Consider the following 25,728-nt stretch of genomic DNA (forward strand, 5'->3'; position numbering starts at 1 on the left):
CACCCGTGCGCCGCTGCCACCCGCCTCACTCCACCCTGCCCCGCCCGGGCTTTCCCTCTGGCAGCCATCTTGCTTTCCGCTTTTCCTCCGTCTTCTAAGTTGTCTTCAGTCTTCACTCCTCCCTCCCTCCGCGTATGCAAATTAACCACCATCTTTGTTGGGTAATTTGCATACTCGCCCTGATTGGCTGGTGGGCGTGGTTTTGTATGGTGGGCGTGGCTTGGGCGTAACAAAGGTGCAGTCAATTTGCATATTACTATTTTATTAGGTAGGGTTCTAATTAATTCATTTTCATTGTGCATGAATTCGTGCACTGGGTCACTAATCAACAATAATACTAGATTCGACGGATGATGCGGAAAAGGAAAATTTTCCCATCGAATTTCTTAAAAGTGTTACTCCTTTGGGAATGCCATGTCATAAATTATAATTGAAAGTAGGTGTAATCATCATGCTACTGAGAAATCTTAATAGTAAATGGGGACTTTGTAGTGGTACTAAATTTATTATTAAAAGATTGCAACCTAACATAATTGAAGCTGAAGTATCAACAGGATCTGTGGAGGAGAGGTTCTGATTCCAAGAATTGATTTGTCCCCCTTTGACACTGGTCTCAGTGTTAGAATAAGCTTAATCAATTTATCAGTTATTGTTTTTGTCAATGTTGTTTTTATATCATGTTTTTGTTTATATCCTGTCTTTGTTGTTGTTACAGCCTGTTATTATTAATTTATGTATTATTTTCATATACATTTTACTAATTACATCTCTGATACTTCTATTACAGCAGTGGTTCTCAACCTTTCTAATGCCGTGGCCTTTATACAGTTTCTCATGTTGTGGTGACACCCAACCATAAAATTATTTTCGTTGCTACTTCATAACTGTAATTTTGCTACTGTTATGAATTGTAATGTAAATATCTGTGTTTTCCGATGGCCTTAGGTGACCCTGCTAGCGGCAGCTCCGCCCAAGTTAGCTGTGGCGGGGCCCTAGGTTTAGGCTTCTGCAGCTCCACCCAAGTCAGTGAGAGTGGGGAAGACTAAAATTTTAACCAGATACTGAACTAGGTTAGAAACCTCCTCCCCCACTCCCAATTTTCCTTTTGAGGACAACTTCTAGTAGAGGGAACAGTTTGCATTCTACACTTTTATTATATACTAGAGGCCCAATGCATGAAATTCATGCATGGGGTGGGGGTGGGGGAGAGTCCCTCAGCCCAGCCATTGCACTCTCACAATCTGGGACCCCTCACTCCTAACCGCTCGCCTGCTCGCTCCTTACCACCCATCTGCTCGCTCCTTACAACCCACCTGCTCACTCCTTACTGCTTGGCTCACTGCTCTTTAGTGCTGCTGCAGAGGTGGGAGAGCTTCTGGCTGAGCAGTGCTCCCACTGTGGGATCACACTGACCACCAGGGGGCAGCTCCTGCATTAAGCATATGCCCTCTGGTGGCCAGTACAAATCATAGCGACTGGTCGTTATGGTTGTTCCACTGTAACGGTCGCTGGGCTTGTATATATATATAGATGATAGGATTACACTAATAAAATATTTTTGAAGTAAAGGAAATATCCTACTAGCCATTAGGAGGTGCTGATGCTATTGGTCCATACATAGACCACCCCAAAGATTAAATCATGCTCATATGAGCTTGTCTCCGCCTTCATGTCGTCACCAGATGGCCACCCCCGTGTCATCACAAGATGGCTGGCAGGAATGGGCAGTTGTGGGTGACCAGGCCTGCAAGAGAGGGCAGTTGGCAATTGGGCCGGCAGGGGAGGGCAGTTGGGGTGATCGGGTCGGCAGGGAAGCAGTTAGGTGTCAATCAGGCTGGCAGGGGAGCAGTTAGGGGGTGATCAGGATGGCAGGCAGAAGCGGTTAGGGGCAATCAGGCAGGCAGGCAAGTGAGCGGTTAGGAGTCAGCAGTCCCAGATTGTGAGAGGGATGTCTTACTGCCAGTTTAGGCCCTCGAACATCCCCCAAGGTGTCCCAGATTAGAGAGGGTGCAGACTGGGCTGAGGGACGCCGGCCCCCCCCCCCCCCCAATGCATGAATTTCATGCATTGGACCTCTAGTCCTTTATAATATCCTATATAAGAAAAGGCTAATATACAAATAGACCGAATGGAGGAATGACTGGTCGCCATGATGTGCACTGACCACCAGGGGGCAGATGTTCAACACAGGAGCTGCCTCCTGGTGTTCAGTGGGCTCCCACAGGCGGAGTGCTGCTCAGCCATAAGCTGGGGTCATGGCTGGTGAGTATAGCAGCGGGTGGTGGGAGCCTCTCTTGGCTCTGCAGTAGCACTAAGGACCTTTTGGGGGATGTCCAACTGCCTATGTAGGCCCACTCCCTGAGGGGTCCCAGACTGTGAGAGGCCGCAGGCTGGGCTAAGGGTCCCACCAGAGTGCATGAATCTCATGCACTGGGCCGCTAGTATCTATTATAATAAAAGGGTAATATGCTAATTAGACCAGACAACAATCTGAACATTCTTCCTGATGAACCCAGGCTGGGGGAAGCCAGCCCAGGTCCCGGGTGCCTGCAGGCAGCCTGAGGGAAGTCAGCCCAGGTCCCGGGTGCCTGCAAGTGGCCCAAGGAAAACCAGTCCAGGTTCCAAGTGCCTGCGGGTGGCCAGAGGGAAGTCAGCCCATGTCCAGGGTGCCTACGGGTGGCCAGAGGAGGGAAGTAGCCCAGGTGCCTGCCAGCAGCTGGAGGAGGGAAGCAGCCCAGGTCCTGGGTGTCTGCTGATGGCCAGAGGAGGGAAACCCGGGTCCCGTGAGCTGGAGGGAAGTCGGTGCTAGCAGCCGGGGGAAGGAAGGCCTACTCCTTCACGAATTTTCATACATTGGGCCTCCAGTCATATATAATGGTTAAAGACTGAAGGTTTTCCCCTTAAATCCATAACAAGTCAAGGTTGGTCTACTCTTGCCACTTACATTCTATATTGAATAGGACAGTTGTGCAAGCATATGAATAGAAGGTACCAAGATTGAAAAGGAAGAAATAAGACTATTGGCAGATGAAATTATTTCATATGTAGAAAGTCATAAGGAATCTACAAAGAAACATCTTTAGAGATAAAAAAAACAAGGTCAGCATTGTTGCATGACACAAGATCAATATTCAGAATGCTATTGTATTTTCACATAGGTTGTTCATAGTTGTAATGAACAACCTAAAAATGGGGTTTGATTTATAATAGTATCAAATGGAAGAGTAAAACATTGAAAGATCTAAATAAATGGAAAGACCTCCCATATTCATGGATCAGAATAATTGATTGAATTAAGATAGCAGTGCTCCTTAAATTGATTTACAGATTCAACACAATCCCTATCAAAGTCTCACTTGGCTTCTTTGCAGAAATTGTTAATTTGATGCTGAAGTTTATATAGATGTTTAAATGGGGGGAGAGAAGAAAACGGCAGGGCAAGTACGAGTAAATGCCTGTATTCACAGATTCTCACAACCACATCAAAAGTACAATTAAAATACAGAACTACCAATATTCTGAACCATCTGAAAGCTGGCTGAATGGAAGTCCAACCACTAGAGAACTAAATAAGAGAGCGCATTAAGACTGGTAGGAGGCCCTTAACCGGTTTGGCTCAGTGGATAGAGCGTGGGCCTGCGGACTCAAGGGTCCCAGGTTCGATTCCAGTCAAGGGCATGTACCTTGGTTGCGGGCATATCCCCAGTGGGGGGTGTGCAGGAGGCAGCTGATTGATCTCTCATCAATGTTTCTAACTCTCTATCCCTCTCCCTTCTCTCTGTAAAAAATCAATAAAATATATTTAAAAAAAAGATTGGTAGGAGGGGCGAAGATTTGGAACGGGCTGGTGTGACACCCACATAAGCCATTATTTTAATCAGGCGGGAGTTCATCTCTACAGAGCCTGCTCATGAGATGCAAGGGGTCCCATTCTCCCAACCTCCCAGCCCAGTGTTCCAGAGCTTGGAAGAGAAGTGCCTTCAACTTTGGGCTCTAGAAACCAGAGGGAATTGTGACTGAGGGTCACAGAGGCTGCTAGACACCCAGATGTTCCTTTTAAAGGGCTGATGAATGAACTTACTAGGTCTCCCAGCACTGGGTGTCTTTGGAAGACATAGACATGTAACAGGTAGGAACTGGATTATCTGGCATTGAGGTAGGAACTTGGGGAGTCGGCTTTCTCCTACACTGGAGAGCTTGCAGGGATCGTTGTTCCTGTGCTATGATCTTCCGTGACTCAGGGCTGACAGGCAGCCATATATGAGTCTCCATCAGCCTGGAGCACACTATTTGCTCCACTCTGGGGATTTCCTAAGACTCCTCCCCCAATCCAATTTGAATCCCCACCCAAGCTGTTTGCAGCAGCCTTTTCCATATGAATGGCATGTCCTGTCTCAAGTTTCAGACTTTGCTAAAATCTCTCAAACAAGCTGCAGCTGGTGATAGTGAGACCTGAAACTAATAAAAGTCCCAAGTCCCAAACTAGCACCAGCCTGCTTTGCTTTACAGCTGGGCCTCTCCTGGTCACCTCCAAGCCCAATACAAATAACAAATAGCAGCCATCTGCAGTTCCCTCTGTTATTCCTACCAGGTGGCCCCAGGCAGTAACTGGCCTCAGCCAGTATACCCAGTGGACAGCTTCTCTGATCATAGCAGATTACAATTCTATACATGCAAAAGCAACACACTCAAGAGCACCAAAGCCCCACTGAAGCAAGCCCTGCTCCATAGTGGTGGTGTTTTGCATAGCAGCTCCCCTACTGTCGTCACAGCTGGTACTCAAAATCTATTGGCCTGGAGGTCAACATCTCTGAGTGACACCAATAGCAATCAAGGCTCAACTACAAGACTGTGCACACTGCCCACAAGGTGTGCACCTAGAGTCCCCAGCTCAAGTGACTGGGTAGGCTGAGCCCTTGGGCCATACAGTACACCTATGACACAAGGCCACTTTACCAATTCCATGGGACATAACAGCTGTAATAACATAGAAACAGACACAGGGAAACAGCCAAAATGTGAAGACTAATGTCACAAATGAAAAATGGAAGCAAGTGAACTACTGGATATAGAGTTTAAAAGCATGGTATAAGATTATTCAGGGATCTTCATGAGACTTTCAAGGATCTTAGAATGTCAAAGACATGTTAAAGGACTGGTCAGAAATTAAGCATACACTTGCTGAAGTAAAGGATAATTTACAGGGATTCAACACTAGAGTAGAGGATTCTGAGAATCTTATCAATGATTTGGAATATGAGGAAGCAAAAAATACCCAACCAGAAGAGCAAAAAAGAATCCATTAATTTGAAGATAGTGTTGGTAGCCTTTGGAACAACTTCAAGTGCACCAACATTCACATTATGGATGTACCAGAAGGAGAAGAGAGCAAGTAATTGAAAACCTCTTTGAAGAAATGATGACAGCAAACTTCCCCTTCCTGGGTGAAAGAAATTTACGATGGTCAAGGGAGTGCCCATGTGACTGTTAGCTGATTTTGCAGGCCAGAAGGGGAGTGGCAAGTAATATTCAAAGTGGGAGAAACCAAGAGGGCAGCATAGGTAAACAACTAAACTGCTGCCTTGCACAACAATTTAAAAACTACAACTAGGAAACCAAGATGGCGGCGTAGGTTAAACACCTAACCTACAGCCTGGCACAACAATTTCAAAAATACAACTAAAAGTCAAAACAGACATCGTCCAGAACCACAGAAAAGCTGGCTGACTGAAATGCCCACAACTAGAAGGAAAGAGAAAACCACAAGGAAAATCAGAGGAGCCATAAAAGCCTGAGGTATGGAGACATGGGTGGAGACACGAGCACGCGTGCATGCGGGGAGGACGGAGCCTGAGAGGAAGGGGCGGCTGATGGCCTGGCCGGCGTTCTCTAGTGGGAAGGAGATAAAAGCTCCAGATTGCGCTGAACCCCAGCTCCGACTGCACTGAACCCCAGTTCTGGGCGAGACCCTGGGAAGCCAGGTGCATGCTGGGGTAATCTGGGCTGTGGGGCGGAGGCACAGAGGAGCGGCGAAAGGCAGAGCTCTGGAGGCGTGCACATGAATGCGCGCAGAGGACGGACGGTTGCCTGTGCCGCTGAATTGCCCTGGCAGGGAGGAGACTGGCTCCGGACCGTGCTGAACCCAAGTTCTGGGCAAGATCCTGGGAAGCCAGATTCATTGGGGGAGAGACTAGACTGGCAGTGGGCGAAACTCCAGGGCGCTTTTCTCTCAGAGGTGTTTGCAGGGAGTACAGAGGGACACTGAGACCCAGGAACCTCATAGGGCGGGGCTGACGGGAAGCCAAGGCTGTAGGCTCCACCCTGAAACTCCGCCCCATCCAAGCTGAGCACAGAGGCTTTTACAATTTTGCAAGTCTAGTTGAATAAGGCTGTCTCCCGGCATAGACACACCTGATCCTCATAGCCAATTGGACTGGAGGTCAAATCCTCCCAGTGTACCAACAGCAATCAAGGCTTAACAACACCAAGACTTTGCACTCAGCCCACAAAGGGGGGTACCAAGAGCAACCACCTAGGGAGATTGGGGAAGCTGAGCTATAGGGAGGCAGCCAAAAGGTGAAGACACCGAAGCAGGTCACGAATAGAAGGGATGAAGGAAAGTAAACTAATGGACGACACAGTGTTCAGAACCACATTTATAAGGTTACTCAGGAATCTTCTGGAGGACCAAGATGGCGGCATAGGGCAGACGCCTGATTGTTGCCTATCACAACAATTTTGAAACTACAACTGGAAAACAGAGCAGACACCATCCAGAAAAATGGCCGGAGGAATTGCTGAGAAGGAATGGACTGATGGGAGTTGGGATCTGGAAGACGAGGCCGCGCTGGGTCTGAGATCCAGGTGCGCTCGCCCGGTGACTGGTCGCCGCTGCAGACCCGAGTGCCGCCGCAGAGACCTTGGACCAGCCTGCCACCACGCACCGGGCGCACCAGAGCTTCGCCGAGCCCACCACCCAGCGAGTTCAGTGGCAGCCGCCCCGGAGCTTTGAGATAATGGCCGAAGGAATTGCTGAGAGGGAATTGAATGACAGGAATTGGGATCAAGAAGATGAAGCCTCGCTAGGTCCCACGTCCGGGTGAGGCCGTGTGGCCCTGGGTCCGGGCGAAGCCACGCGACTCTGGATCTGGGTGAGGCCGCACGCCCCTGGATCCGGGTGAGGCTGGGTCCCGGGTCCAGGTGAGGCTGCGTGTCCCTGGGTCCGGGTGAGGCCATGCGCCCCTGGGTCCGGGTGAGGCCGTGCCCCTGGGTCCGGGAGAGGCCACACGCCCCTGTATCCGGGTGACGCCGCGCCCCGGGTCCAGGTGACGCTGCGCCCCTGGGTCCGGGAGAGGGCACTCGCCCCTGGATCCGGGTGAGGCCGCACCCTGGGTCCGGGTGACGCTGCGCCTCTGGGTCCGGGAGAGGCCACGCGCCCCTCCGTCCGGGTGAGGCTGGATCCCGGGACCGGGTGATTCTGCGTGCACCTGGGTCCAGGTGAGGCCACCCACCTTGGGGCCCGGGTGATGCTGGGTCCCAGGTCTGGGTGAGGCCGTGGGCCCCGGAGTCCGGGTGAAACCGCGCCCCTGGGTCCGGGTGAGACCAAACCAGAGGGAGTTGGACCTGCATTACCTCCATTTGTCCACCATCCAGAGCTGAAAAGTCAGTGCCGACATGTACACATAAGGAACTGGTGTACATTGAAATTGAGTATCAAAAGAACTGTTGGTCCAGAAAGAAACTTACTACAGACTGATTCATTTGCCTATCAGCATAACTATTATTGCTCGTCTCACATTCGCTTCTTATAAGTATATTTCTAGTAACACATGATCTCATTCATCTAGGGGAAATGATGAACAACATAGACTGATGAAAAAGAACAGACCCAGAAACAAGGAGGCATCGATCGGACTGTCGGGCCTCAGAGGGAGGGTGGGGGGAGGGGGGAGAGATCAAACAAAGGACTTGTGTGCATGCATACAAGCCTAACCAATGGTTAAGGACAATAGGGGGGTGGGGGCATCCGTGGGGAGAGGTGGGGGATGGGAATGGGGGAATAAGGACAAATATGTGACAACTTAATCAATAAAGAAATAAAAAAATAAAATAAAATAAAAACTACAACTAAAAGATAAAACGTCTATCATCCAGAACCATGGGAAAGCTCGTTGAGGGAAGTTCTACAACTAGAAAGAACGAGAAAATAGCATTGAGACGTGCACAAGCACTGTAAAGCTGAGGTACAGAGGTGCGCGAATCGGGCTGGTGGCAAGCAATTGGGTGTGCTGCTTTTTTTCAACCCAAAGGGAGACAAGCTCAGAAAAGGAGAAGAAAAAAGTAAAGATAAAAAATTATGAACAATAAATACATGTCTATCAACAAGTGAACCTAAAAATCAAGTGAATTAAAAATCTGAGGAACAGAATAAACTGGTGAATATAATAGAATCAGGTGCATAGAATGAAAGTGGATTGATAATTATCAGGGGGGGAAGTGTGTGGGGGTTACAGGAAGAGACTGGACAAAAATTGTGCACCTATGGATGAGGACAGTGGGGAGGTAAGGGCAGAGGGTGGGGTGGGAACCAGGTGGAGGGTAGCTATGGGGGTAAAAAAAGGAGAAACAATTGTAATAATTTGAACAAAAAGATTTATTAAATTAAAAAAATATATTCAAAGTGATGAAGAGTAAGCACCTACTACCAAGATTACTCTATTCAGCACAGCTCTCATTTAGAATTGATGGTCAGAAAAAGAGCTTCACAAACAAGAAAAAAACTGAGAGTTCACCACCACCTAACCAGTATTACATGAAATGTTGAAAGATATACTTTAAGAAGAGAAAGAAAAAGAAGGAAAGAAGAGATTTTTAAAAAATGAACAATAAAATGGCAATAAATACATATCTGTCATCAATTGAACCTAAAATTAAAAATAAACAAGAAAATTAATGCACAAAATAAGAAAATTAACCAAATATATTATTTATGGACACAGACAGAGTGATGAAAACCTAGGGCAGGATGGGAAGTGGTGGGGGTAGAAAATGGGAGACAGCGACATCTATAATACTCTAAACATTAAGGCTTTAAATACATATATATGTATAAATGTTCAAGAAACAGACTAGCCCAAATGATCTTCGGAAGGAAGAACAAGCTGGAGGACTCATACATCCTAAATTTAAAACTTAACTGAAAGCTACAGTAATCAATAATGTGGTACTGTCATAAATACAGGCCTATATATCAGTGGGATAAAATTGAGAATCTGGAAATAAACCTTCACATTTATAGTCAACTAGAGGCCCGTTGAATGAATTCATGCATGGGTTGGGTCCGGCTGGCCCTCCGAAATGGGGGCTCATCAGGCTGGGCCTGTGGGTGGGAGGGTCTGTGGTCATTTGGCTGGCCAACCATGCCCCCAATTGGGGTGTTGGCAGCTGATCGGGGACAGGTACAGCGGTGGGCGGGTCTGATCAGGGCCCGGATGTAGACATTTGGCTGCCTCAGTATGCATCATAGCATCTGGTCGTTCTGGTCTTTCCTCTGTACCCATTGCTGGGCTTTTATATATATATATATACTAGGGGCCCAGTGCACGAAATTCGTGCACGGAGGGGCGTTGTCCCTCAGCCTAGCCTGTAAGCCTGTACCCTTGCCAATATGGGAACCCTCAAGGGATGTCCAACTGCCTGTTTAGGCTTGATCCCGGTGGGATCGGGCCTAAATGGGCAGTTGGACATCCCTCTCACAATCCAGGACTGCTGGCTCCCAACTGCTTGCCTGCCTGCCTTCCTGATTGCCCCTACCCGCTTCTGCTTGCCATCCTGATCACCCCCTAACCACTCTGCTGCCAGCCTGTTTGCCCCCAACTTCCCTCCTCTGCCGGCCTGGTCACCCCTAACTGCCCTCTCCTGCAGGGTTGATCACCTCCAACTGCCCTCCCTTGCATGCCTGGTCCTTCTCAACTGCCCTCCCTTGCAGGCCGGGTGCCTCCCAACTGCTCTCTCCTGCTGGCCATCTTGTGGTGGCCATCTTGTGGTGGCCATCTTGTGTCCACATGGGGGCAGGATCTTTGACCACATGGGGGCAGCTATATTGTGTGTTGCAGTGATGATCAATCTGCACATTACTCTTTTATTAGATAGGATAGAGGCCTGGTGGGGTGGGGGCCAGCTGGTTTGCCCTGAAGGGTGTCCTGGATCAGGTGGGTGTTCCCTTGGGGCATGGGGCAGCCTGAGCGAGGCCTGTGGTGGTTTGCAGGCCGGCCACGCCCCCTGGCAACCCAAGTGGAGGCCCTGGTATCTAGAATTTATTTACCTTCTACAATTGAAACTTTGTAGCCTGGAGCAGAGCCAAGCCTGGGGCTCCCTCCGAGGCCCGCAGCCATTTGTGTTGGGGTTATAATTGAAACTTTGTTGCCTTAAGCGGGTGGGCCTGGCCAGGGTGTGCGGAAAGCTTTGCTTCCCCTGTTGCCGGTGTCAACCCTGGCCTGCTCTCTCAAGCTCCATTCTGCCACCATTTGTGTGAATTTGTTTACCTTCTATAATTGAAACTTTGTAGCTTGAGTGGAAGCTTAGGCTTGGCCAGGGTAGGCAGAAAGCTTGGCTTCCTCTGTTACCTAGGAAACCTTGCTCTCTGTGGCTGTAGCCACCTTGGTTTGGGTTAATTTGCATGCTCGCTCTGATTGGATGGTGGGCGTGGCTTGTGGGTGTGTCAGAGATATGGTCAATTTGCATATTTGTCTATTATTAGGGAGGATATAGATAGATTCACTTTTAACAAGATTTCCAAAACAATTCAATGGGGAAGTGAATGACCTTTTAAAACATTGCTGGAACAATCTGAAAAAACAGTACCATCAAGAAATTGAGGCCCTGGCTATGTAGCTCCGTTAGTTGGAGCATAATCCTGATATTGTAAGGTTGCAGGTTCAATCCTCAATCATTGTACATACAAGAAGCAACCAGTGAATGTGTAAGTGAACAACCAATCAATGTTTCCCTCTCTAAAAATCATTTTTTTAAAAAGAAATTAAAAACACATTCACAGAATGTGATTAAAAGTGTGCAACTCATATTTAATGGTCTTAAATCTAGAATATAAAAAGAAAACCCAATTTTAAATTGGTCCAGACCATTTAGAAAACAATTTGTTCTTCAAAAGATTAAATATAGGATTATTGTATGACTTAGTAATTCCATCCTTACATATATACCTAACATAAATAACAATGTATGTTCACTCAAAAATATGTATATCAATGTTTATTAGCAGCATTATTCATATTAACTATTCAGTTATATAGCAAAATGTTATTCCCAGTTACTTTTGAAAGTATAGATAGTGTAAAATAAATTCAATGAAAAAAAAACATGAAAAGCAATAATGATGAGAGGGTGGAAATTTTTTTTAGATAAAGTATACTCCAATAATATTGTTTCACTCTTGACCTCAATGGTTGATGAAATGTTGGCTAAAGAATGATTTTAGAAACTTTTAAATATACTAGAATCCATGGAATTGTAAAGCATTTTTAGACCTTAAAAAATAAAAAGGGCATTTTAATATTAAATTAATACTGAACTAACATAAATAACAGAACAAAACAGCAACAAAGTTGTAAAAGTCAGAAGTGCTTTAAACCAAATGTTAAAGCTTTAATGTGCAATAAATGTAATCAGATTAAGTTTTATTAACACATTTCGGACCAGTAGTTTTATTGCTAGCTTTACCCAGTGTCCAGATAAGTTTCTATTGAATTAGGACAAAAAATGTTTTACATAAATGTTAAAGGCACGCTTTAAAATTAATACCCATTGCATTTTGAAGTTATTTATTACATGTTCTTACAAGCTACTATCTTTTTTTTTTTTTAATATATATTTTATTGATTTTTTACAGAGAGGAAGGGAAAGGGATAGAGAGTCAGAAACATCGATCAGCTGCCTCAGGCACACCCCCAGCTGTGCCTGCAACCAAGGTACATGCCCTTCACCGGAATCGAACCTGGGACTCTTGAGTCCACAGGCCGACGCTCTATACACTGTGCCAAACCGGTTAGGGCGCTACTATCTTTTTAAAGTTTGATCATTTGTAAAAAAATGTGTAATATCAAGTGAGAATTCTCGTGTGTTAAAAGACCAATTTCTTAGGTTATTTTCAAAAAGTTTTAAAGGCGACATATAATACAAATTGCTGGGATGGACAATAATATATTCAGCAGGAGTTATATCGTAAAACAAAAAAAGTGAAAGAGATACAGAGTATACTTTTAAATTTTAATATTAATAGGATATTTTACATCTGAGTGAAAAATGATCCCTTTCTCTCCCTCAATTTTAAAATCAATTCTAGATGGATTGAAGACTTAAGTTTTAAAAGAAAAATCTTTAAAACTTGAGAAAATATAGATGACTTATCTTTCTAGCCTTGTCCTATAAGACTACTATGATTCATATGGAATGTGGGTTATTGGACAACAATAGATTTAAACTGGTTTGAAGAGAGGAATTCTGGTGGTTCCAAGGATCTGCCAGTTAGATTAAGTTTTTGCCCTTTTTCTTCATCCTAGTAATTAAATTTCACTCAATTTTTCCACAACATGTAAATTATCTCTTCACCTTATAGGCAGTTCCTTAACTTCCCAGAGCCTTTTACTGATTGAGGTTTTCTGGGTAAAGGACATTTACTCAGCTCGCATTTGCCACCTAGCAAGTTGCAAATCGTTTTGACCAATTATCTCATGTTGTTTATAAACTTAAGAATAATTCAATCTGAGCAAGCATTCCAGTTACCAGTATACATAATTTTGTTGTGCTTCACTTTATTTTGAAAGTTTGTGGAAACCCTGCATCAAGAAACTCTACCAACACAATTTTCAACAGCATTTGTTCACTTTGTGTCTGTCACATTTCAATAATCCTCATAATATTTAAAACTTCTTCATTATTGTATATATTATAGTGATATGTGATCTTTGGTGTTGCTATTGTAATTGTTTTTGAGGCACCATGAACAGCACCCTTGTAAATGGCAAACTGAATTGATAATGTTGTGTTCTGTTTGCTCTACTGACCAGCTGTTTTGTCTCCTTCTTTCTTTGGTCCTCCCTATTTCCTGAGATATAAAAATATTGGAATTAGGCTAGTTAACACCACAGTGGTCTCAAAGTGTTCAAGTGAAAGGAAAAGTTACTTGACTCTCACTTTAAATCAAACGAATAAGGCATATCAAAAGCCAAGTTGTATCAGTTACCTAAGTTGTGAATGCAAAATAAAAATGCTTGAAGCAAAATAAAACTTGCTATTTCAATGAACACATGGATGATGATAAATCAGAACAGCATTATTGCTGATATGGACCAAATTTTAGAGGTCTGGATAAAAGATCAAGCCAGCCACAGCATTCCTGTAAGCTAAAGAATAATACAAAGCATTGCCCCAATTCTCTCCAATTCTGTGAAGGCTGAGAAAGGTGAGGAGGCAGTAGAAGAAAAGTTTGAAGTTAATCAGGTTGGTTCATGAGGTATAAGAAGTAATCTCCATATCATAACATGAAAGGTGAAGCAAGTACTGATGTTGAAGCTGTAGCAAGTTATCTAGAAGACATAGCTATGATAACTAATAAAGTTTACTACAGTTAACAACAAATTTTCAATGTAGATATGAGTCTTATATTGGAAGAAGATGCCATCCAGGACTTTTATAGCTAGGTAGAAGTCAGTGCCTGCTTTCAAGGCTTCAAAGGACAGGCTTATTCTCTTGTTAGGAACTAATGCATTTAGTAACTTGAAGTTTAAGTGAATGCTTATCATTCTGAAAATATTAGGGACTTTAAGAATAATGCTAAATCTACTCTGCTTGTGCTTTATAAATGGAAGAACATGCCTGTATGATAGCACATCTGCTTATGACATGGTTTATTGAATATTTTCAGCCCACTGTTGAGAACTGCTCCGAAGATTCTTTTCAAAATATTACTACTAATTGACAATTGACAATGCACTTGTCTCCCAAGAGGTCTGATGGACATGTACAATGAGATTGTTATTTTCATGCCTGCTAATATAGCATCCATTCTTTAGACCATGGGTTAAGAGTTATTTTGATTTTCAGGTCTTACTATTTAAGAAATACATTTCACCAGGCTATAGCTGCCATAGATAATGATTTTTCTAATGAATTGGAGGCAAAGTAAATTGAAAACCTTTTGGGAAAGATTCATAATTTAATATTCCAATAACATTTATGAATCCTGGGAAGAGGTCAAAATATTAGCCCTGGCCAGTGTGCCTAAGTTGGAACTTGGTCTTGTGCACTGAAGGGTCATAGGTTTGATTTCTAGTAAGGCCAGTACCCCAGTTGCGGGTTCAATCCCTGCTCAGAGCATTTAAGGGTGGCAACCAATTGATGTTTCTCACATTAATGTTTCTTGCTCCCCTTCTCCCTCTCTCCAAAATCAATAGATATCCTTGCGTGCTGATTAAATATATATACCAGCTTTCCTCTGGTACCCGGGACCCAGGCCTCCTGTTTCCGGCCCTTGGCAGGCCACCAGGACCCAGGCTTCCCTCCCTCTGGCTGGCCACAGGCACCTGGGATTTGGGCTTCCCTCATTCTGGCCAGCTTCAACCAGGCCCCAACTTAATTAGGAACACTGTCTGGAATGACGTCCAGTCTATCTGATCTAATTAGCATACTCCCCTTTTATTAGTACAGTAGGTCCTTGAGTTACGTTGGAGTTCCGTTCCTACTGCGCGACATCATGTGTTTTTCACTATAAGTCGGCACTCACCTACATAAGCACCTACGTCACTCATATGGAGCACATATACAGCAGTAATGAAGTGAAACAGTAAAAAAGATGAAAAGAAAGGTAACAATTTCTGACCATTACTGTGGTAAATCCTATATAATAAAGAAGTAATATGCAAATTAACCCTCATGCCCTCGCAAGATGGCTGCCTACGACCAGGCCGGCAGGGGGGTTAGTGAGGGACGACCAAACAACTGAACAAGCAGGCTGTGTAGGTCGACCAGGCCATCGGGGTGCAGTTGGGGTCAACCAGGCCGGCAGCAGGGGGCAGTTAGGGGCAAACAGGATGGCAGAGGGGGGCAGTTGGGAGTGACGAGGCCAGCAGGGGGGGCAATAAGAGGCCACCAGGCCAGCAGCGGGAGCAGTTAGGAGCGACCAGGCCGGCAGGTGGGGTACAATTTGGGGCCACCAGTCTGGCATGGGGGGGCAATGAGGGGCAACCTGGCTGGCATTGGGGGGTAGTGAGAGGTGACCAGGTAGGCAGGGGGACAGTGAGGGGCAATCAGGTCGGCTAGGGGAGGGCAGTTAGGGGCGATCAGGCAAGAAGGCAGGTGAGTGATTTTGAGCCAATGGTCCAGGATTGTGAGAGGAATGTCCGTCTGCCAGTTTAAGCCCGATCCCTGGGATCGGGCCTAAACCGCCAGTCGGACATTCCCTGAGGGGTCCCAGATTGGAGAGGGTGTAGACTGGGCTGAGATGACCCACCTCCCGGGCAAGAATTTTGTGCACTGGGCCTCTAGTAAATAATAAAAAACATAAAGCAAATATGTACATACATCGAGATGACAGAACTTTTTTTTTTTATAAGTAAATGGGAGATGGCGATTAAACCATGAAATGACATATGTTGAGTCCAACATAACTCGAGGACTGTCTGTATAGATGTTTATACACATGTGTATCTGTGTGTGTGTGTGTGTGTGTGTGTGTGTGTGTGTGTATGTGTGTGTATAAACATTAACAAGAATTTAGATTTTATTCCAACCCTCATGGAAGACTTTGAGGGGCTCAAAACTTCAGTTGACAAAGTGTAGATGTCAAATAGCAAGGGACCTAGGATTAGAAGTGGAGCCTAAAGATATGACTGGATTGTTGCAATCTCATGATAAAACTTGGATGAGTTGTTTCTTATGGATTATCAAAAAAAGTTTCTTGAGATGAAATTTTCTCCTAGTGAGTGCGCTGTGAAGATTGTTAAAATGACAACTAAGGATTCAGAATAGTACATAAATTTAGTTGTTAAAGCAGCAGCAGGATTTCAGAGTTGACTGCAGTTTTGAAAGCATTTCTACTATGGGTAAAATGCTATGAAACAGCATCACATGCTAAAGAGAAATCATTTGCGAAAGGAAGAGTCAATCAATGCAGCAAACTTAATTGTTGTCTCATTTTAAGAAGTTGCCACAGTCACGTATCATCCTTCAGCAACACCACCCTGATAAATAAGCATCCATCAATATCAAGGCAAGACCCTCCACCAGCAAAAGGATTAGAGCTTGCTACAAGCTCAAATGATGGTTAGCATTTTTTCACAACAAAGTATTCTTTAATAAAGATATGTACACTTTTTTAACATATGCTATAACATACTGGACCAGTGTAGACTAAACATAACTTTCTGTGCACTGGGAAATCCAAAATTTCATGTGACTTTCTTGTGATACTCATTTTATTGTGGTTGTTTGGAAAACCTTTAATATTTCTGTGATAAGCCTGTGTATATTCTTTTGGAGACCTTCATTCCTATTTTGTATTTTTATCATTGTACTGCTGTGGTACAGCTCTATGCCCACAGATAGCCTGGAATAGAAGAAGGTTTCTCTACCACCAGAGGCCTCACTATTTCACACATTACCATGGGGTTGGGAAAGATTTCTCAAATAAAATATATTAAGCTTTAGCCATAAAAGAAATGGAAACACACACACACACACACACACACACACAAAACCAGATAATTGTGTTAAATTTAGGAGGAGCAAAGTCAAGCCACAAAACATACCTGCAACTCATATAACAAAGGATTGACTAAGGCTTGTTAGATACAATTTATTAAGCCACATAAAAAATTAGAAAAGGCCACCCAATTTGAAAAAAAAAAAGCAAGACATAACCAGGAATCTTGCAGACAAGGACACATGTATAGCCAATAAATATTAGACTCTCCTTGCTGTTTCCTTTTCACTTCCAAAAACAAGACGTTCTGTGTGGCTGTCTATGATGGAGTCAAAGTGTTTAATGACATGAAGGTGCATAATTCCTCCACACCAGAGGACATGAAAAAGAACCAAAAGGTTGTGGTCTTCTGCCTCAGAAAGATAAGAATAATTTCATTCTGGAGGAAGTCGAGGAGATCTTGGTAGGTGATGTGGGCCAGAATGTAGGTGACCTGTATGCCATCTTTGTCAAGATGTTGCTTAACAGCTGCCACTACACACTGGATGATGCAACTTATGAGACCAAGGAGAGCAAGAAGGAGGACCTGGTCTTTATCTTCAGCCCTCGAGTCTTCATAACTTAAAAGCAAAATGCTCTATGCCATTGTCAAGGATGCCATCAAGAAGAAGCTGACAAGGATCAAGCATGAATCACAAGGGAACTGCTATGAGTAGAGGTCACTGTGCTGAAGTTGTGGGTTAGTGCTGTAATTTCCAGAGGGCTAGCCTTTGTGAGCTTCCTCCAGCCCCTTCCTGGAGCGTCTGGCTACCCCAGACCAGCTTGTGGAGGTTGCAAACTACCCCCTGCTTGCCAGACTTTAGGGGCTGTGAGGATTCCATGCAGGGAAAGGCAATCCTTTCACCCAGTTTCCACCCTCTGGACCTTCCTCCTCCCTCCACTGCTAATGATTCTGGCCTTCCTAAACTGTTTTGCTCTACTGATTCCTCTTGGGTTTAAGCAGACCAATCCGCACCACCCCCCCTTAGGCTCCACAGTTGGGTGGAGGGAACTGTATATTTTTAATAACACCCTAAATCTCCACCTGTTCTTGTTTTTTCCCATTCTGCCAATTTCTAAATGCAATAGGACTTTCTGCTTATCGGTTTACTTCTGTGTATAGATGCAATGTTGTAGAGATGACCCCTCCTCCCCATACTGACTGATTTCCTTACCTCTTCCCACCTCTCATAGAAGCAGTACCAGTAAAGGACTTCAATTAATAAAAAACCACATACACAAAATCACAACCTAGATTGATTTGAGAGTAACTTGCTAAGTGAACATGAAAAAGAACAGAAATCATATGATTTCATTTATATGTATGATACAAAATAAAATGCATAAAAAGAATAAAACCAAAAATTTACAGATTCCACAGAATGGTGGTTATCACAGGGGAAGAGGTTAAAAGGAGACTAGGCTTCAGGTGGTGACCATACAATAGACTGCACAGGTGTCAAGTTATAGGTTGTACACCTGAAATGTATATAGTAGTATTAACCAATGCTACCCCATAGAAATTTAATTTAAAAATACAGATATATACCTTGAGACAATATTTACAGCAGTGATGTAAGAAAAACAAAAGAGAAATAGAAAACTGGAAATGAGCCAAGCATCTATCATTGTAACTGGATAAGCAGATTTTGTTATATTGACCCAATTTTATTGATGTCACAACAAAATGGATGAAGTCTGTTACTGTGCATTAAAAAAAAAATTAAACCATGTAGTGGGTTGAGCATCATCTCATGCACCAAAAGATAGCTCAACTCCAGTAAGGGAACAAAAGAAAAAAATACTGAAGGAATATAAACCAAAAGAATGGAGATTAAAATGGCGATGGAATAGTGGATGTTGCATGGACATGCTCCCAGGACCAAACTGAAATTACAACTAAAATACAGAAAAACTCCCAGAATAATAAATTGAAGACTCAATGGAGAGCACCCTGATAACTGAGGATGGAAAGTGGACACCATGTAGAGACTGGTAGGAGGAGCAGAGATGTGAAAGAGCTGGCAGGGCTGCTATAGACAGTAACTGAATTCTGAAGAGAGATCTCGGCTGTGTGGGGTTGCCACTGAGAATTCTGGGGTCTAATCCCCAAGCTGTGCCACACACACCCCTCCCCCACACCCCCCACACACAGCAGAGAGCTCCAGAACTGAGAATGATGCTCATATAACATCTGCCTGTGAAAAGCAGCAGGGTTGCTATCTGCTAGGGAGAGAAGGCTGGAAATGTAGGCCCTCGCTTAACGGACCAACACACAAAAACCTCTGTGCCACTACTCACCTTTTGCCCCAATGGAAGGAGGGCAAAGTGGACTAGAGCTGTGTGAGCAGAAGCCAGAGTTTGGGGCTTTGGGGATGCAGCTTAAAAGGTAGACGCCCCTTCCTGTGCTGAGTCTTTCCCTCATGCTGTGGAGGATATCTTTCTCATGCCGATAATTGCTATGCAGCTGATTTTGCCAGGGGGGAGGAGGGGACAGTTAACCCACCCTATTGGAGAATACCTTGATCCACAATGTGGAGTTTCTGAGGCCCATTAAGACACTGAGAATTACAATTAGCATCCAGGCAGAAGCAATTGCCTCACACTGTTGGGAAAACTTGCCAAACCTGTGACGATGCCTGAATCCAATCAGTTTGTGGCAGAGGTGGTCTCTGGAGACAATGAGTCTTTATCTGATCTAATTAGTCAGATACAGCATTTGAAACTGTCCTTCCTAGAGATTTAGAGACGTAGTTGATCTACCTCATACATAGTCACAAACACAAACAGGCAACCAAAATGAGGAGGTGAAGAAACATTCCCTAAATGATAGAACAAGATTATTCTCCAGAATAATAGATAAACGAAATGGAGATAAAAAATTTATCTCTTAAAGAGTTCAAAATAATGATGGTAAAGGTGCCCAACAGCATGAGAAAATATATATAGTAATTATGAAAGCATAAATAAAATATAATATAGCACAAATAAAGAACAATTCGGAAGGAATTCACAGCAGATTAGGGGAACCTGAGGATCAAATCAGTGAGTTAGAAGACAGGGCAGGAAAAAAATCACTCAGAGAAAAAGACAAATAAATTAAAGAACAGGAGAACAGCTTAAGAGAGTTGTGGGACAACATGAAATATAACTATTTGAATGGCAAGTGTGCCAGAAGAGGAAGAAATGTTGAAAAGGATAGAGAACATGTTGAAAGAAATAATGTCAGAAAACTTCCCTAATCTGGTGAAGGAAAAAGTCGCATAAGTTCACGAGACACACAGAACCCCAAGCAAGAAGAACCCAACGAGGCCCATGCCCAGACACATCATAATTAAATTGCCAAAAATTAAAGAAAAAATCTGAACAGTAGTAAAAGCAAATCAAACTGGTACCTACAAAGAGCTCCCATAAGGCTATCATCTGATATCTCTACAGGCCAATAGGGAATAGCATGAAGTACTCAAGAAAATGGAAAGCAAGGATTTGAAACCAGTATTTCTATATCCAGCAAAGCTATCATTCAAAGTAGATGGTAAAATAAAGAGCTTCCCAGGCAAAAAAAGAGGCTAAAGGAGTACATCACCACCAAGCCAGCATTACAGGAAATGCTAAAGGGACTGCTATAATGAGAAGAAAAAATGGAGAGAGAAACCTTAGGCATACAAAATTAAAGTGGCAATAAATAAGTTCCTAACCTATATAATAAAAAGGTAATATACAAAATGGACAGAATGATGGAACTAGCGGATCCTGTGCTGTGCACTGATCACCAGGGGGCAGATGCTCAATGCAGGAGCTTCCCACAGGTGGTCAGTGTGCTCCCACAGGGGGAGTGCCTCTCAGCCTCAATCTGGGCTGACACCTGGCGAGTTCAGCAGCAGTGACATCCCCTGAGGGCTCCCAGCCTGCTAAAGGAGCAGGCCATTCTGAGAAACCCCCACCCCTCCAGCGAGCGATTGTTGTGCACCTATAGTCAATAACAACCCTAAATGTACATGGATTAAATCCTCCAATCAAAATGTATGGTGTAGCTGAATTGATTTAAAATCATGACCCATCTGTATCTGTCTACAACCATCCCACCTCACAACAAAAGACACATACAGGATGAAAGTGAAGGGATGAAAAAAATTATCCATGGAAATGGAAAAGAAAAATAGCTTGAGTAGCAATAGAACTCATATCTGACAAATATATTTCAAAATGAAGGCCATCAGAAGAGATAACAAAGGTCACTAAGTAGTACTAAAGGGATCCATCCAACAAGAGGATATAATCCTGATAAACATGTATGCACCCAATATAGGAGCACCTAAATATATTTTTTAAAAACTTCTAGAGGACATTAACCTTTTGCACTCGGATGACATGGTTAGCATCGGTAGCAGCTTGATGAAAACAAGCGAGTGCAAAGGGTTAATGGAGAGATTAATAACAATACAGTAATAGTAGGGGACTTCAACACCCCTCTCATTTCACTAGATCTTCTAGACAAAAACTTAACAAGGAAACAATGACACTAAAACACACACTGGATCAGTTGGATTTAATTGACATAGAACATTTCAACCCAACACAGCAGAAGATACATTCTTCTCTCAAGTGTACACACATTATTCACAAAGACACACCCCATATTACAACACAAAACAGTTTTTACAAGTACAAGAAGATTGAAGTCATATCAAGCATCTTCTCAGATCACAGTGGAATAACATAAGAAATAAACTACAGTAAAAACACCCAAAAACATTCAAACACATGGAGCCTAAATAGCATGTTGTTAAACAATGAATGGGTTGCCAACAAGATTAAGAAACAAAAACCTTCCTGGAAACAAATGAAAATGAATACTTAATAATGCAAAATCTCAGCTAGATAGCTAAAGCAGTCGTGAGTGGGAAGTTCATAGCATTACAGGCCTACTCCAAAAAAACAAGAAAAGTTAGTAAGAAACTAACACTACAACTTAAAGAACTAGATAGAAAACAATAAGAAAAGCCCAGAATGAGTAGAAGGAAAGAGATACTAGAGTAGAAATAAATAACATGGAGACTAAAGAAGTAATATAATGAATCAATGAAACTAAGAGGTGGTTCTTTGAAAGGATAAATAAGATTGATGAGCCTTTTGTCAGACTCAACAAGAAACAAAGAGCATTCCCATATAATAAAATCAGAAAAGTGGAGAAGTAACCGATAACACCATAGAAATACAACGGATTATAAGAAAATACTATGAACACCTATATGCCAACAAGCTGGACAATGGATGAAATGGGCAAATTCTTAAAATATAATCTCCCAAACTTGAATCGGGTCAATGGGGGGGAAAGAGGGACATATGTAATATCGTTAGCAATAAAGTTTTAAAAATAAACTGAAAAATGACCAAAAATCCATGTATAGGTAGTCCTCAGGATACGTTGGACTTGACTTACATCATTTTGTGGTTACATCGCCATCTCCCATTTACAGTATTTATAAATAAAAAAGTTCCATCATTTCAACATATGTACTGTATGTCTTTTATTATTTTACCACAAGTAAAGGTCAGGAATTATTTATTTATTTTTTTCTATTTCACTTCTTTACTGCTGTGTATGTGCTCCATGGGAGTGACATAGGTGCTTATTGTAGGTGGGTACTGACTTACAGCAAAAATTGAGTTACATTGTGCCGTAGGAACGGATCTCCGACGTAATCTGAGGACTGCCTGTATTAGAAAACTGTATACTTTACTAACAATAAGTCAGCGTAAGCTGTGTATAGCTTAACATGTGTCATTTATCATTAAACTATAATTTGTAAAAACCAATAAAATTATAAACTTAAAATTGTAAAATACAGATTAATTCAGGATGGGAGAGATGCATGGAGAAACATAACATAAATGGAAATTATTGGTAGTATTTGGTTGAATGGTTGATGGTTCAAATATACTTAGTATTTTAAATAAGATATTCTACTTTACTAGAGTCCCAGAGTACGAAATTCGTGCACTGAGGCGGGGTAATCCCTCAGCCCAGCCTGCACCCTCTCCAGTCTGGGTCCCCTCAGGGGATATCCGACTGCTGGTTTAGGCCTGATCCCCCAGGGGATATCCCTCTCACAATCTGAGACTGCTGGCTCTGAACCACTCGCCTGCCTGCCTGCCTGATTGCCCCTAACCAATTCTGCATGCCAGCCTGGTCACCCCCAAATGCCATCCTCTGCCAGCCTGGGAACCCCTAACGAACCTCCCCTTCCGGCCTGCTTGCCCCTAACTGCCCCCTCCTGCAGGCCCGGTCTCCCCCAACTTCCCTCCCCTGCTGAACTGGTTGTACCCAATTGCACTCCCCTGTTGGCCTGATGGCCCACAACTGCCCTCCTCTGACAGCAATCTTGTGACCTCATGGGGGCAGCCATCTTATATGAGTGTGTGATGGTTAATTTGCATATTAACTCTCTTTATATAGGATGATTAATATATTTTGCATGTTTTTTATGTGCATCAAATGTAAAGGCATGTTTACCCCAATATTATAATGTTGGTGTAAACATGCCTTTACATTTCTAGTTTGAGGTTTTTTTCAAAGGCCCTAAGAAGGATAAGAGCATTGTGTTCAAGTTATATATTTTAACTGTAGTCATTTAAGAGTGCTGTCTCTCCATCTTGATTTCTACTTACTTTATTATCATCTGACAGCACAGTCGCCTTCAGGCATTTTGTGATTAGATATATATTTGTTACACAATACAGTGATGGTTCACAATCCCAAGTGATTATTGATAGGAATGTAGTCTACACTGCCTGACACCTGAAATACAGGCATAGTGAAGAATTGAGAATTGAGTTTTATAAAACCATAAAATTCTGGGGTAGTAATCCAATTATCTGATATTTAAAATTGTATCTAGAGAATTTATTGTATTTATTTTTAACTTGCGAGGCAGCAGTTTAGTTGTCATTAATATTTTTTATTTTTTTAATTTAATGAATCTTTATTGTTCAGATGATTAAAATTGTTTCTCCTTTTTTCCCCCATAGCTCCCCTCCACCCAGTTCTCACCCCACCCTCTGCCCTTACCTCCTCCCCACTGTCCTCATCCATAGGTGCACAATTTTTGTCGTCTCTTCTCGTAACTCCCACACCGCTTTCCCCGAGAATTATCAATTCCCTCCCATTCTATGCCCCTGATTCTATTATATTCACCAGTTTATTCTGTTCCTCAGATTTTTAATTCACTTGATTTTTAGATTCACTTGTTGATAGACATGTATTTGTTGTTCATAATTTTTATCTTTACTTTTTTCTTCTTCTTCCTCTTCTTAAAGAATGCCTTTCAGCATTTCATATAATACTGGTTTGGTGGTGATGAATTCTTTTTGCTTTTTCTTATCTGTGAAGCTCTTTATCTGACCTTCCATTCTTAATGATAACTTTGCTGGGTAGAGTAGTCTTGGTTGTAGGTTCTTGCTATTCATCAATATGAATATTTCTTGCCACTCTCATATGGCTTGCATAGTTTCTGTTGAGAAATTAGCTGACAATCGTATGGGTGCTCCCTTGTAGGTAATTAACTGTTTTTCTCTTGCTGCTTTTAATATTCTCTCTTTGTCTTTTGCTCTTGGCATTTTAATTATGATGTGTCTTGGTGTGGTCCTCTTTGGATTCCTTTTGTTTGGGGTTCTGTGCGCTTCCTGGACTTGTAACTCTATTTCTTTCACCAGGTGGGGGAAGTTTTCGGTCATTATTTCTTCAAATAGGTTTTCAGTATCTTGCTCTCTCTCTTCTTCTGGCACTCCCATAATTCGGATGTTGGTATGCTTGAAGTTGTTCCAGAGGCTTCTTACACTATCTTCAACTTTTTGGATTCTTTTTTCGTTTTGCTTTTCCAGTTGAGTGTTTTTGGCTGCTTTGTATTTCAAATCTTTGACTTGATTCTTGCGTTCCTCTAGTCTGCTGTTGGGTCTCTGTATAATATTTTTTATTTCAGTCAGTGTATGTTTAATTTCTAGTTGGTCCTTTTTCATATCCTCGAGGGTGTTGTTAAATTTATCGGCCTTTTCTAGGAACTTCTTGAAAAACCTTATAACCGTGGTTTTGAACTCTATATCCAGTCGTGTGTTTTCCTCCATTTCTTTTGTTTGTGATCCGTTTCCTTGTCTCATTTTCACTGCTTCCCTGAGTTGGTAGGGTGGCTTTGTGTGCTAGGTGTCCTATATGGTCCAATGGGTCAGCTTTCCATTTACCTGAGGTACACACTCTTGGTGCACCCCTTTGTGGACTGTGTGTACAGGCTTATGGTAGTTAAGTCTTGATTGTTGTTGGTGTCACTGGGAGGAATTGACCTCCAGGCTAATTGGCTGTGAGGACCCGCTGTGTCTATAACGGAAGAATTGCTGAGCTGGAGACATGCTAATGGGGCAGGACTTGTTTCAGTGGTGCTTTGGTGCTCACTGAGTCTGCCTCTTGAATGTGTCCCTTATGAGAGTAGTTGAAATCTGGTGTAGTCTCACACAGACCACCAGATACCCTAGCTTCTGGATCTCCAATGGAGTGCAGGTCAGCTACTGTCTGAGGCCACCCAGCAGAAGTTACAGCGAGAACTACAGTTTTGTCCTCTTTGCTTGGGGTTTGGAGGTTTTGGAGCTGTCTGACCAGAGCTACAGTTTTCTTGGTTAAGCTGCGATAGAGCAGGCCATTCATATGCAAAAGCCGCTGCGTGGAGCTTGGGTGGGTTTGTAGATTGTGCAGGATGTCACTAGGCTAGGGCATGGCAAACAGCGAGGGCTGCCAGTCAGCCTTCTCTGCGTTCCCGCGTTTCCAAGTCCCTGTGTCCTGCTCTCCAGCGCAGTAAACAATGATTGCTGGGCGCATCTCTGCAAGAAAGTCACCCTCACTTTCCAACCCGATGGCTGACAGTCCAGCCTCTCCCCGTAGGAGTTTGGGTCCACCATGTCTACCCAGAAATTGGATTTCAGAA

At 43.2% G+C, this 25,728-nt stretch overlaps 1 protein-coding gene and 1 pseudogene across 2 annotated transcripts in view; both read left to right on the forward strand.

The window, feature by feature from the left end:
• Positions 1 to 25,728, forward strand: part of ATF7IP2 (activating transcription factor 7 interacting protein 2) — a 106,835-nt gene that overhangs the window by 5,046 nt on the left and 76,061 nt on the right. Inside the window, exon 2 of one of the 2 annotated variants that reach the window (XM_054714723.1) lies at positions 11,909 to 11,987. The exons of the other annotated variant lie outside the window; for it this stretch is intronic. The gene's annotated coding sequence lies outside the window, so the exon portion shown is untranslated. The remainder of the gene's footprint in view (positions 1 to 11,908; positions 11,988 to 25,728) is intronic. 2 annotated transcript variants of the gene reach the window in all.
• Positions 17,035 to 17,433, forward strand: LOC103286300 (cofilin-1-like; annotated as a pseudogene).

The sequence above is a fragment of the Eptesicus fuscus genome, chromosome 4 (genome assembly GCF_027574615.1).
Source record: "Eptesicus fuscus isolate TK198812 chromosome 4, DD_ASM_mEF_20220401, whole genome shotgun sequence".
In the NCBI taxonomy this organism is placed as follows: Eukaryota; Metazoa; Chordata; class Mammalia; order Chiroptera; family Vespertilionidae; genus Eptesicus; species Eptesicus fuscus.